This window comes from Anopheles stephensi, chromosome 2 (assembly GCF_013141755.1).
Source record: "Anopheles stephensi strain Indian chromosome 2, UCI_ANSTEP_V1.0, whole genome shotgun sequence".
Lineage (NCBI taxonomy): Eukaryota > Metazoa > Arthropoda > Insecta > Diptera > Culicidae > Anopheles > Anopheles stephensi.
In genome coordinates, this window is record NC_050202.1 from 34,841,113 (window position 1) to 34,854,876 (window position 13,764).

Sequence of the window (13,764 nt, forward strand, 5' to 3'; positions counted from 1 at the left end):
CTGGTTTTCGGAGAGACTGTTGGAAACCTCTCGGATGATCATAAATTATGGCGTTTAAGGCAAGCAAAAGATGGGACAGTGGACATCAGAATCGAAAGTTTGAATAAACGCAGCAATATAGCAGGAGAAACCTATAAACACGCTTATCGCGTGGAAACTTGAGTTTTATCGTCGAAACCCAAATTCAAATCAGCAAAGATACGTTCGGAAGAGAAATGTTGATAAAGTATTCATTCATGTTAACTTCAACATAATGTCTGAATTACTAGAACTTTGAACCTATGGATGCGAAGTCCAAGAAAGGGTGATTTGTGTCTGTTTTTAAAATTGCAACAGTTGTGATGGTATGATTAAGGTGATCTGGAATTTGCTCTAATCAAAATCGAAAATCGATACGATCAGCTCAATCAGCTCGTGCTGTTAATTGAGTTTTAACGATTGAAATTGCATTTATCTCTACACTCGCATATCGCTGTTCAAAAACGGAACAAAACGAAATGCAAACGCAAATCCTCACGAAACGATTCTGCATCGAAATCAGAGACTGCAGTCTCGCGCTGTGTGGTTTCCGATTGCACGAGTACGTGCTGCTTTGATTAAATAAAGTATTATCAAATCTAATCTCTTGCGCTGCTTCAGTTTTATTGCACGCAGTGCAAAAACACTTGGCGCGAGTAACGAAGTGTCGCGAAACAAATTTCATTGATTAAATCATCTGTGGGCGCGACAAACAAACGGTTGATGGGATGGGGTCGGATAAGTTTCCAGACCAGATTGAAACGTCCCTGTCCACGGTTTTCAGTAGATCAGTAGATTGCTGCACATTAACAAGCATCAGTGATGGTGCAGGCGTAGAATCAGGGACCAGGGCCGCCAGATCTTACCTCAAGAGGATCAAGATGTGGCTCTTTTCACTACTCAGTGTCATTACTGAGGTTCCAAAGGTTCCAAAAAACATCAACTTGAAAAAATATTTTATTTATAGCTGTCACTGGCCAGTCGGTCGGTAATCATTACCTGCCTCGAATGGCTGGATTTGTGTGAGTGAGTAAATAAATTCTCGAAGGTAATCGGTTCCAAAATAATACAAAAAACAGTCAAGCGCAGCTACAGGAAGCTCGTTTCGTCGGACACAGTAGTGCACGGTGGTTGCTGATAAGATAAGCCCCGAGCCCAAACCGACCCGAAATCAAATCGACCACGTTGCGCTCAGCCAAACGTCTGTAGTAATTTTAACCTAGCCAGGCTGGACGTGCTGGACGATGCGATACCTGAGCGACGACAGAGACGACGGCTGCCGTGGATTGATAATCGATCCGAGGGGAAAGATAAGACCTATGAAAGCGTTGTTGTATTTTGTTGATCGCATAGCAGCACCTGGATCGGAGGTGAACAGCGGGTAAATAAGAGGCCGCCCTGTCCCCATCCACCAGGGAACTCCATAGTTTGGGGCGTCGTAGTTGTCGGGAGGGAGGTTCATGGAAGGCAGCGTTCGAAATTCGTTCATTGGGAAGGCACAGCACATGGTCCAAAAAGGGGTTGCTGTACCCCGCCGAATTTTCTCTACTATCACTGACAACGACTTGATTGTGGCGGGCAGCGACACAGCCACACTGGCAAAGCGATGGTAGAGAGTGACATTTTATTGTGCATGATTTATGGGTTGCGGATTAAAGTTGATCGATTTGTTGATTATTTGCTAGCGAGAGTGGCAGGTCTCTGGGTTTGGGGTTCCTCGTGCTCCTGAGGTTCCTCTGCCGCGTGACACGGCTCTTTTCCTGACAGCTCGCCGTGTTCGAGAGTGTACTAGCGCATGCAGTAGGGCCGACCACACATACACCCATTTATCGATGTTGTACCAATAATTTGAGGGTACGCAGGAGGGATTTAAAATTTATGGCATGGCTTTTTCGCATGACCAATGGTATTAGCGGTATTTGAATACTTTGCCCCGGGAAAACAGGACGCGCTGGTAGCATCGGTCACTGATGCGGAGCATAAACTGATTAGGCTCAAATAGGCAATTTGGAACTTATCTTTAATGCGGCATAATCCGGCCCCGAGTGAATATAGCGTTGGATTCGCATTGAGCGGGATAGTGTATTGTGAGGACTCATGATTGAACTGAATAGTTGGCATTTGAATTGTTCTCACCTGTTGCTGATGTTCTATGTCCAATGGGTAGTGTTTGCTTATCTGGTCTGGTGTGTGCGTATGTGTGTAGAGCAAATTAACGTCTGACAACGATTAGAGAACTGCAAGGCAAGCAGCAGCTTTCTGCCAAGCGAGAATAAATTGGAATTTGGAATAGTTCTGAGCTCGGCATGTGTGTGAGCTCAGCAGCATGGCTCTTGGAAGCGCATCGTACATTCGCAGCTCGGACCACAGCCAGGCGTAAAGTAAGCATGACCTCCACAATTCTCGCTGTCACATAAACGTCACGGCGCGTTATTTATGTACCGAAACACTCAATTAGGTTCAATTTAAAAATAAGAACCAAATATCACAACACACTGGTCGCTGGTGGCGGGCACGAGTTCTTGCGTTTGCTTTTCTCCCCTCCTTGGTGTGACTTGGTCGGTTTTACTGTGCGAAGTCAGGGCAGAAGAATTGGGGATGAAGTGTGGTGCTATGCATGGATATGATACGATAAAGGCGAGTAGCTCAATGAATCGTACTTTGCTTGTTCATCTACATATGCCGATGTATGTTATGTCTTGTAAATGGGGATCGTAGTTGTACATTGATTTGAAGATATTATAATTTCAACAATGTTACGTAACTAAGTCACAACGAAAAAAAAAACTTACTATCTAATATTACCTTCAAATTCAACAGTCAAAAGACTAACACCACCCAAAAAAAATCTCCTTGATCTTGAAGATACGTCAAGAGTAAAGGAATGGACGCTTACCGACGGAGTGGACAGAAAAGTAACTCCACATAAATATTGACTCCCCAGTTTGAAGAGAGGGACTTTTCCACTTCATCGTCATAATCGGCACTGCTTGAGATTCTTGAAACTCGGTCCTTGGCCCAAAAGAGCAGGATGATCTGGGCAAGCGAACGGGTTGTATTTGCAATGTCGATGTAGCATTGACGTACGCTAGCTGCAACAGCGATGGCGTAATGGCCGTTATCCGAAAATTAAGAATATTAATAGCCCGAGCTAAGACGATCCGTAAAGCAACCCATATGGGGTGCTTCAGACAGCTATAATACTCCATTCCGTTCGGGTGTACACGGGCCTGTGCGTAACGAGTGTGAGCTGTTGTCGGGACCCGGCAGTCATTCGGTCGAGTAGGTTTCAAAAGCTGCTTGAAGCGTCGTTTTTGGTTGTCCGATTTGACACGAGAGATGTTGGATGCAAAAACAAAACTAAAAAAAAGGGTACGGAAAACATCTGACTAATATTGGCTTCGAAATGCGGTAAGGCATCTCAAGTAGGATAGCTCAACGATCTGCTGTCAAATTGATCGGCTGGATGGGATTTTAACAAGTACTCTGGGGCTGCTTGGAGCTCCTCGTCCCAATGTCATCGTAGGTGATTTGTTTTTGGAAACTTATGATAATAAAGATGCGAACAAACAAGGGATTGTTTCAGTGAAGATGGTTCAAACTGATATTATGTTTGATATTTCAAATTAGCTTCAATATGAAGGACCCCACTGACCGAAGAAAGCCATTAAAACGCTACCGATCCAATTGCAATCCAACAAGAAGAAGACGGAGAATGAAATTGTAATCAAAAACCCATTTCCCGTCCAAATTTTCATCACATCGTTTGCTGCTCGTACCTTTGCCATCTCCGCCCGACCTACCGAAGCTACCTCTTTTTTGACTGGTGTTTCCTTCAAATACAGTGATGAATTATTCCTCGAAAGTAAACAATAAATCAATAACCTGTGACAGATTGTGCCGTGGTGGTTGTTATCAGTGGTTCAGGCTCGTTGCTACTTTTTTGAGACCCGGTCCCCATTGCTCCATGTTTGCATGCGTTTGTGAGTACGGTAAGCTTTGGGTGACGGGTATTGCGGTGCGATGTTGTATCGCTGCTGGCCATATTTCATATTTTTCAATACCTTCAGTCGGTTCATTCCACTCTTGGCACATCTGCCATCAATAAAAGTCACTTAACTTTCACCAGTGTGTGTATAAGTGTAAAAAAAAACTGTCGTACTGATTCTTGGTTGGTCTAGATCTATTTTCGAATCTCTTCGTAAATGAAAAGGGTTATTAACTGTCACCTCTGTGGATTGCTTATTATTGTTATCTTATTTAACAATCCAAAAAGTTTATTAGCATTCATAATACCACTTCGATTCTATTTCAACAAATGTGTGCCAGTGTGCCTGCAGAATACAAAGGTCTTGCTCTCCCACATACAATACCATACCCGAATATCATAATTTATCTTTATTGTACTCGAGCTTATCTATGATACAAAACGGTAGGTAATTTAGGAAAGATCAATCGCATTTATAGACGATGATTACGGGTGTTTATGAATATTACCAACAACGAAACGTGGTAAATATTTTTGGCTTCAACACATTATCAGCGCTTAACGATGGTTGGTGGGTTCCTGGTGGGTTGGTTGACCCAATTGATGACTAAATGCATTAAACTTGTCAGATTGTGTGTGATTGATGGATTTTGTGGATGGGTGATGACTTGGTTTGACTATGCCTGAAGTTGATATTATTCTTCCCATTTAACAGAGGTCGATAACACAGATAGCTGGATTATTAGAAAGATTCAGCAATTTGCAGAAAAACGGGTTAAAAAGAATTTATATGAGTAGTATAAACTTATTTCTTATGCTTCAGTTTAAAATGTTCTGGGGCGGTCTGGCGATCGAGGGGATAGCGACACCGTTACTTATTCGACATGACCGAGGATCAAACCCCATCGAGATTGCCTTCCCGTACGCAGGGATTAACTATCCTGAATCATGCTCTACAGCCTCGAAAGGTCTTGGTCCCAGCCTGACTTTTCTGGCTTTCTGTGACTTGATTTTACCCCTAGCAAATAGTCAGCCCTGCGTACGAGGAGGAGTTCTGGATCTCCGGACCGCCCCAACTGACTTTCCAGCTATGAGTAAAAACAGGTTGCAAAAAGCCAGAAATGGCAGGCCAAAAACTTTCAAGAATGTTAGCGCCAAGGTAAAAGAAGATAAACTTGTTCCTATCAGTATTTTTAATTTTATTTAATTGTGATGTTTTTCTAAGATCATATACAGTTTATTTGATCTTCTTTTTTATATAAAAATTTTGGTTGCGATTTACAAACTAAAATTTTACTCATTTAAAATCCATATTGAAATACTGCAGAATTAAACAAATCCACTCAAAGTACTTAATGGGCCTTCGTTACGGTATAAAACTATGTCCTCCTTCCTCCCGGAGTACAGCATACATTGCAAATCAATCTTGATAAGCAATGGATCCGGAAACTACGCTAATATGACAATATTTATTGCTTGGCAAAACAAAAAACACTCACACACAGTTCATTTTATCGTACAACCTGTACAGAGATGAAGTGTTCCATTGACATTATGCTTTTATCATTGCACTTGGTTTGCTTTTCTTGGAGGTGAGTGGTTCCACGTTGCTGTCGAGCGTTTGCGTCGAGCATTGCGCAGCGAGGACCTTATAATGTGCAAAGGAAAGGAAACAAGTTTGCTTCACGCACAGCCTGTTCAGTCGGTTGCCAGGAAACAGGTTGGTGTCAAACCCGATGAAGCCATAAATCGACGAAAGCTGTGAAGATTTCAAGCCACGAGGGTGAGAATTCCTATCACTTGACATATTTGGTGGCGGATACAGATGTCCGGGTGGAGTGGACTGGCCGAATGTGTTGCTTTTTATACTGAAAGTGTAGGTTTGTTATAAAAATGTGGTGAAAAAAAATGGAGAATTATTTTAACTCCAGTGGAATAAATGCAATAATTTAAATATTTAATATTTTTTGTAAGACAAATAAAGTAAACAAATAAAAATAAAAATGAATAAGACAAATAAGTAAATACAATAGAAGAATAGCAAAATATCAAAGAAAATTATAGAAATAAGATAAGTTGAAAGAAATTATGTGAAAACAACGTAATGTTAACAAACTTAAAATAAATGCAAGCTAGCAATAAAAGCATTTAAATACAATCACCTACGATCAACATTTGGTGTGAGCTAAAAGTAATGAAGAAAATGTTAATAAATAATTCGAAAGCATGTGAGGCATGGTACGTGCTTGAAATTGATAATTATACACGCGTGGACTGATAACAGCAAGGGGAGCAGTGCGTAATTCCGGACGATTGAGCAAAGCAAACGAGAGAAAGGAAGTTAAAAACCAGGTTTTCCGTGTTAGGCAATTGGCGTGTTGGCTTCGTCGTTGGGAGGTATACAAGCATACTTCAGTGGTGTTTCTTGTATCTGTTGTTTGATTTGCTTTGAGTTCAATATTTTTGTGGCAGTTTTTCGAAAAGTAAGGATATAATTGTTGTTTCGATTTGTTTTTGATTCGGACGATGGATGTGTATCGGACCGATCAGTACTGGAAGACACATATATTTGAATAATTGTCTAGATGTGCGTCTTTAAATTCAGAACCATTGTATCTTCCATCAAAATATCATATTTGTTCGCTCCTTCTGGCTTTGTTTTCTCTTGCTGTTGCTGTTACTCATGAAATCATGTTCATTACGGAACCTGTTTCGTGCGACGTTCGTAGCAATCGTAGCAAAAATGGCCATTGCTGGACACGTTCTCGTCTGATGATTTTGCGCATTGCGAGGAAAAAAACCGTATAAATTAATGATCGATATAGTTTCAACCCCGACGCATGATGTCGCTCGAAACATATTGCATTAAACATTTTTCACTCATTTGGTGCACTTCCTTAGTAGTCCAGAGTGCATTCCCAGCTTGTCTTAGCCGAGCGCAACTTTGCACAAAAGTGACCTTATCGCGAGTGACCAGCGAAGGTAAGACGAGTCAAGTTAGTTACCGTAATTTCCTTTAAGCGAAGTTGAATGTGCTTCACGTGTCAACAATATCGTCAACCCAATTTCAAATGTGACTGACTAGGGTCTTTATTTTTCTCAGGAAACCTTTCGATGACTTACACGCATCGGGAAAGTTGCTGGTGAAGTTGGCCAAAATCTATTGACCTGTTTTGTTGAAACCAAATCAACGGATAATTTTAAATATAAGAATGCTGACAAAATGAGCAGAAAGAGGAGATTTGAGATGTAGAAGGAATAGTATTAAATGTTATTCGAATAGTGCGAAAATTTTACATACTCTAGGAGAGGGCATTTATAATAATCCTTTCACAGTTCAAGAACACCTTTTTCTAGGACCTTAATAGGTTGACGCGGAATGGCTGTTGTCATGCAATTATTGGCCATTACGCTCCATGGTAGAATAATCATTGACGACAGTTTAATTACCAGTTGTTAAAGGGCTGATCCATTTGCGGCAGTTCCTTGGGACAGCTCCGTGGAGAAAGCGGTCGAAGAAACGGTCAATGGTTAACAACCGAGTTTTTAAAGGAAGTTGTGAAAATTTACGCAATCATCGGCGCGCTTTCTAAACGTACAATTTGTTGGCGGAGAATCATCGGCAGAAGAGGTTTATTTTTACACTCAAAAGGTAACGATATAAGCGTCTGAAGTTCACATTGTTGGCCTACTACAACGTTGCAATGAAAGTGCTCAAATGCTGTATTTCGCAATTTTTTTTTTATAAAAACTAAATCACAATACCGATCACGGCGGAAGAAACAGCAGCAAAAAGGTGGGCCGTAGTAGTGGGTTAAGTATTCTGACATACAAATACACCCGGATTTACTCACCGGATCCAGTTTCAATTGGAAACATATTGTTGCACAATGTCTGTGCGTCTCAGGCAATGATGGCATTAGTAGTAAATAATCCTTCTTTATTACGATCTTACACTCACAATGGTACGGGAGTACAAGGCCATTGTGTCTGTCCGTGTATTGAGTTATAACAATTTATAGTGTGTTGCGTTTGTAGGCGGTTGCATACGGTGCGTTTCACGGAGGTCGAACCAATGCCCTTATTTGGGCTGGGTGATGTGAGATGTTGTTATGGTCTCGTTTCATGCATCTGTTGCTGAGGCAAAGATGGGCAGAAAGCTTTTAAAATGATCTACATGAACCATGAGATAATTGAATACGACTTTTATGTATAATGAGTCATAGTTTCTCTTGTTAGGTTCTTACAAGCAAAAAAATGAACTATGAACACCAGAGAAGGTGCTTTTAATTATCAATTTCAAACATGAGGCAGTCCCATGGCCGAGGCGACAGTTGCGCCGGTCGTCACACGGCAGGACCGGGGTTCTAATTCCATCCAGACGCCCTCTTTGGATGCAGGGCATTGACTACTTTTATTACGGGTAAAATCAAGTCACAGAAAGCTAGAAATGTCAGGCCGAGACCTTAAGAGGTTATAGTTCCCAAGGGACAAGAAGAACGTACCGATTCTTCTACTTGAGTTAAAAAAGTTAATATAATCTATTTTAATTGTAATGAATACCATTAAGCAGACAGTTATTCAACATAAATCGAACATCATTTCTTCCAAACAAATGGGAAAGACGGACAGTTCTGTCCATAAGTGTGGCCAAAAGTGGGAACAATGGTACAATGGTAGGAGCAGAAGCTAAACTATGATTTAGATATAAGCGACTATTTGTACAAAATAATTAAACAAGAAGATATCGGAATCAAATGTCCAGTGACCTCAAGTCATGTTCAGAATATTCTGTCAAGCAACGAACATTTGGACTCACAAAAAAATCTCAGTAGATTTGACGGTTCGAACATTTTTAAGACGATCTGCGCAAAGTTTCCGATTCTAATATTTGGTGGAACATTGAAAGTGGTAAAGTGATAGTTTGGTGAGCTTTTTCATTTCAAGGAAAACTTTCATCGGCGTGAATCTCAACCATGCTGAAGTCAAAGGTTACCGAAATGCCAAACATACTCGACCATGGTGAGTCTTGAAAAGGCCGTGACTTTGCTTAGTAGCAAAATGATTTCTTCGTTTAGTAGCGATTCATAGCTCTAAACTGACTAAAGCATAATTTTCATGCAACATTTTAATGAATATGATTAGTTAGTTCGTTCTGCAGATCTGTATCCATTACACAGCCTCAAGTCTTTCCTTCCTCATCGGATTTATGAAAGCAGCAAATAATTGGACGACTTTAACAAGCTGAAGGGTCCTTCCTACCCGTGAATACTAAGAACTGATCCAGCTACGTAAACTGGAAACAAATGTTTTAAGCTTAGTAAAATAATTATAGATGGTTACTCATTCCCCTCTAATATCATGAAAATGTAGTTTAATTTGGTTATTTACTCTAATGTAGGCATCCGCTGATTTAAAATTGAAATGTTGCTATTTTTATTTCGTACTCATTCTAATAATATTTATTTGTTTATATGAAAATGAAGCTGATGGTTTAAAATGGTTTAAAAAATATCATTTTAACATTGAGACTTTAAAATAGAGGAATCAGTAAGGAAAATTCTGAAAATATCGAGAAAAAATATATATTGGTGCTATTTATATTTTGCTCACTGTAGTTTTATGCTGTACAGAGCTATGATGTATGCATCTCGGGCTAGACTTTGACTGCGTGAATGAGTTTTATTTTAAGTTGAATATCAGTTTCAGGTTCAGCTTTATCGAGTTATTCCCCAGTATAGATGAGAAACGTTATGCCATTTAATATAACTAACATGTTAGTATTGTTTTGTTCCATAAAAAGCTTATACGAGAAAAAATCACATTTCGTTCTACAGGCATGTTACCGCACTAGCCATTCTAACACGCTTGGAAAAAACTTTCACTTGCTGTCTCGTAAAGCAAAAAAAAAAAACAAAAAATCCTGAATGCTTTCCCCCTTTAATATCCGTTTCCGTTCTAGTTAGTTTTTCCGGCAATAGAAGTTGAAATAGGTTCATAGGCTCAAACGTCGGGGAAAAGTATGTTTTTTGCCAGTCTCCCCAAAGTTGAAATCCATTACGCCGGTTGTTTCCACTTCTACATGAACACTTCTCGAGCTCGATGCTGATACAATTTAACTGAGTCACACACACACCGACCCTGACAGGAGGGAGAGACTGAGTTAGAAACCATTTTTCTTGCTGCCGTGCGGTGTTCTTGCTGCCGGAAGAATGTTAAGGGAATTATTGGGAATCTCTTGCCACAAACACATGCGCAAAAGTCGAACGGGAAAACCTTCACCTTCTAGCAGTTTTGCATTGTACGCTGGCGGTTGATCAAGAGAAAGGCTGGGGAGTTTGGGGAAATTTTATTCGTCCGATCTCCTCCTACCGTTCTACCGTTTCCAGCGTGTCAAACGTCTCTGGAGAGTTGTCCCCCAGAAATTTAGTGCAAAAAAATTAAGGGGCATCTTTTTCTGTGTGTTTGTGGGTGTTTGGTCAGTGGAAGGTAGTTAAATTATATTAAAGCCCACCAACGAACATCTCACGCATTCCTGTCTGTCATGTGGCATTATCCGCACAAGTGCGTAAACTTATCATTAGGTCCGTAGACTGATTTCGATGACTCATCGAATTAGCTGCATATCCAGTTCATGTTGATGTTTTCTGAAGTATAATGCTAATTTGGAACACAGATCTGAGTCTTTTATTTGGAATTTTAAGTTTACATATAAACTTACTAATTTAGAACTTTGCTAGAACTTGTCTAGTCTCCTTACGGACCTGTTTAAGGCTCCAGTTAAAAGCGTATTATTTTCTTTTAAGATTATGTCTTCAGAAAGTCTTGGACACTTATTTCTGATTGTCTTGACGTATTTAAGCTGACCAGTTAGTCCTGCTCATAACGAGATAGTTCGATTATGATTTGATACCGGTCCTGCTGTGATAGGAACCGACGGCACCACTATTAGTACACGTCTTCCCTCATCATCATCAGGAGCTTCATTGTATATAGCAATCCATCGCTTGTCGTTGCTATATTTTGCCACGAAAGGGCAACATCGTTCAGTACTTCGTCATTCCACTGAAGAGGATGTTGTAATGAAGGATGGCAGAAGGTAGTACCCGGAGGCGAGAAACACGAAAAGGCAAAAGGACCATTTGCTTGCAAGTCATTCTGAAGAGGGTGAACCATAAGTAGAAAACGCGTAAAAGCGTTTTTATTCGCGTTGGAGTGGATACATTTTCCTGTACTTTCAGTAGCTACCAGGGTTGGGAAAGATTTCAGAATATAAGCGTTTCAGAAAATATTTTAAAGGGTTAAGATTCATATAATGGAACTCTAGAAACACTTAGCGGAATGATTCAACTGAATTGTGGAATATTACAATCCCTTTGTGGAAGTTGTAAATTGCTATAATGCAGTGGAATGTTGCATTCATTTAGGGGAAATTTCCCCCCTTCCCTAGACTACAGTTCATTGGAAAGTCACACAACCCATTTAAAAATTTCCCTCACTTGACACATTTCAACGAGCGGTTCTTCTCTTCATCTTTGGCCTTACGACCTCTTGGGTCATGCCTGTCATTTCTGCCTTACTAGACTTATTGATATCGCATGCATAGTTGGATAGTCAGTCCTCACTACGGGGAACAGTCCAGATGGCATTTGAACCCCGGTCCTGCCGTCCTGTGCGCTGCTGTCGCATGTACTACCGGGCCGCCCCGGTATAAGTAATTTTAAAACTGGTATAACTTATGAATTGTTGTCAAAACTATATTTTGGAGTACAAACTACAACAATAAATGGGCAGCAAAAAATGAGTTTTTTGATAATATTGAAATAAATTTATACAAATAGTTAGAATTACCACTATCGAGGTAATTGTAAATCATTATTATCCGTTAGTTTCATGGAGACGCATGGTGGTGACTTTAAACATCCATAAAAAAAAATCATTTGACGCACTTTGTTTATCTGTGTATTGCACATCGTTCCGTACTGCCTTTTTCCGGAATGGAAAACATCGACCATTTTGGGAGGACTCGCTATCAAATACGTATTGCCGGCGCCGTTAAACTCTCGTATCGTTTGCTAGTTTGAGAATCGCTTTTCCGATCATACCAAGTGCGGTTTAAGTCGATAAAGATTATGGAAAATGATAGTCGGGAAGACACGGAAACAAGCAGACCACAGACAAGGAGCCAAAGGAAGCTTTCTGGCGCTTGGGAGCCACCCTCCCAAGCTTTAAACGGCGCGAGAGAATGTGGAGCAGGAATTGAAAGATAAAAAAACAAGGCTTCTACTGTTGAAGACTAATCTTCATTCATAATGCATGAGAGGGAGTGGATGGTTTTGGCTGTCTGGCACAGCAGACGCCGGCAGAAACTGTTTCAGCTGTTTCCTTATATTGTGTACGAGGCAAAGATAGTACTACTCACCCCCAAAGGTCCGGGACTGATGCAGGAATAAAATTTTCAATTTCGTTGTTGTTGATCCTTCTATAGATGTTCCTTTATGACACTCATTTACGGCCAATCAAATACACTTGCAATTCACTTATATCTTATCGAACGTAAACGAAAGACGAGGCGTTCACGATAGTATTTTTTTTAAGACGTCCTTTTTGAACCGTTCCGAACCACTACATCGCCATCGGCAAACTGGCTATCACCAATACCTGCAGCCCGCAATAATTGATCCTAGCTCACCGGCCACTCACAGTCGGCGGAAACGTGAGATATACTAGCCACTTAGCTTATTGGACGCTTTTCGCACGAACGCAATTGCAGCATACGCGGGTTATCTTCGGGCGTTTTTTTTTTGCTTTACAGAATCGTACACTAAATCATACACATACTCGCACATACGATGAACTTCTCACACTTTTTGACGCTTTCGTCTCAAGGGATGATGTTCACTGTTGTGGGAGGTTCTCACACGATTTGTTTAGCTTGTTTCACCAAAAACACAACTTAGAGCAGCATTTTCCCGGACGAATAACGCACGGAAACAGTCTTCTTGTTTACAAACACAATCTCTTTCAACTGTGCGTTGTTGACTGCACGCTGATAGTGAACCACCAGCAAGGATGACAACCAGTGATACACACCAAACGGCACTGTCAAAAAAGGGGTGATATATTCGATTTTGTAGAGCAGGTTTCCTGCTGTTGATTGGACAGGGTTACACACTGATGAGCAGTGAAATAGTACTGATGGATCTTTGAAGTCGCTGTTAACTCACTAGAAAACGAAAGAATTTGAAACAGCCTGGTTTTTACTGGCCAACAACACGGCACACACACGGCTAGGACGCGGAACCGACCGGATACGATTGTGATGAATTCGCCGACCGTTCTTGTGCCATTAGCCAGAGCAGCACCCCGCACAGAACTAGAACAAAAATGTGGTTGCGGGCGGCTGCGCCGTAAGACTGCTGCCGTTCAACGCTCCGTGCAAACGGCGCATGAGAACAAGTGGAAGCGGATGAGAAAAATGATGGCGCTGCATTGGTGTGCGATAACCCCCGAGACTGTGTGTGTGCGCACTTCCGTAGTGAGTATAGTGCAAAGGTTTTTTGGATTTTAATCGATAATACGGAAGCAACGGCTGCACACTCGGATGAAGCTTATTTGATTTCTTTCCTCCCATAATGTCACCGGTGAGATGCGACCAGCTCATCAGCCGTGCAGGCATTGGAGCGTTACGTGCACTTGTTTCTCTTTCATTCATGATTGTGTGCGAGTGTGGGTGCGTGAGTGCGTGTGGATGTGTA

At 41.0% G+C, this 13,764-nt stretch overlaps 1 protein-coding gene across 1 annotated transcript in view; it reads right to left on the bottom strand.

Annotated features, from left to right (window-relative positions):
- LOC118503715 (frizzled-2) overlaps window positions 1-13,298 on the bottom strand; it is a 62,677-nt gene extending 49,379 nt beyond the window's left edge. The window contains exon 1 of the mRNA XM_036037280.1: window positions 12,429-13,298. The gene's annotated coding sequence lies outside the window, so the exon portion shown is untranslated. The remainder of the gene's footprint in view (window positions 1-12,428) is intronic.
- Between the last annotated feature and the right edge of the window lie 466 nt (window positions 13,299-13,764).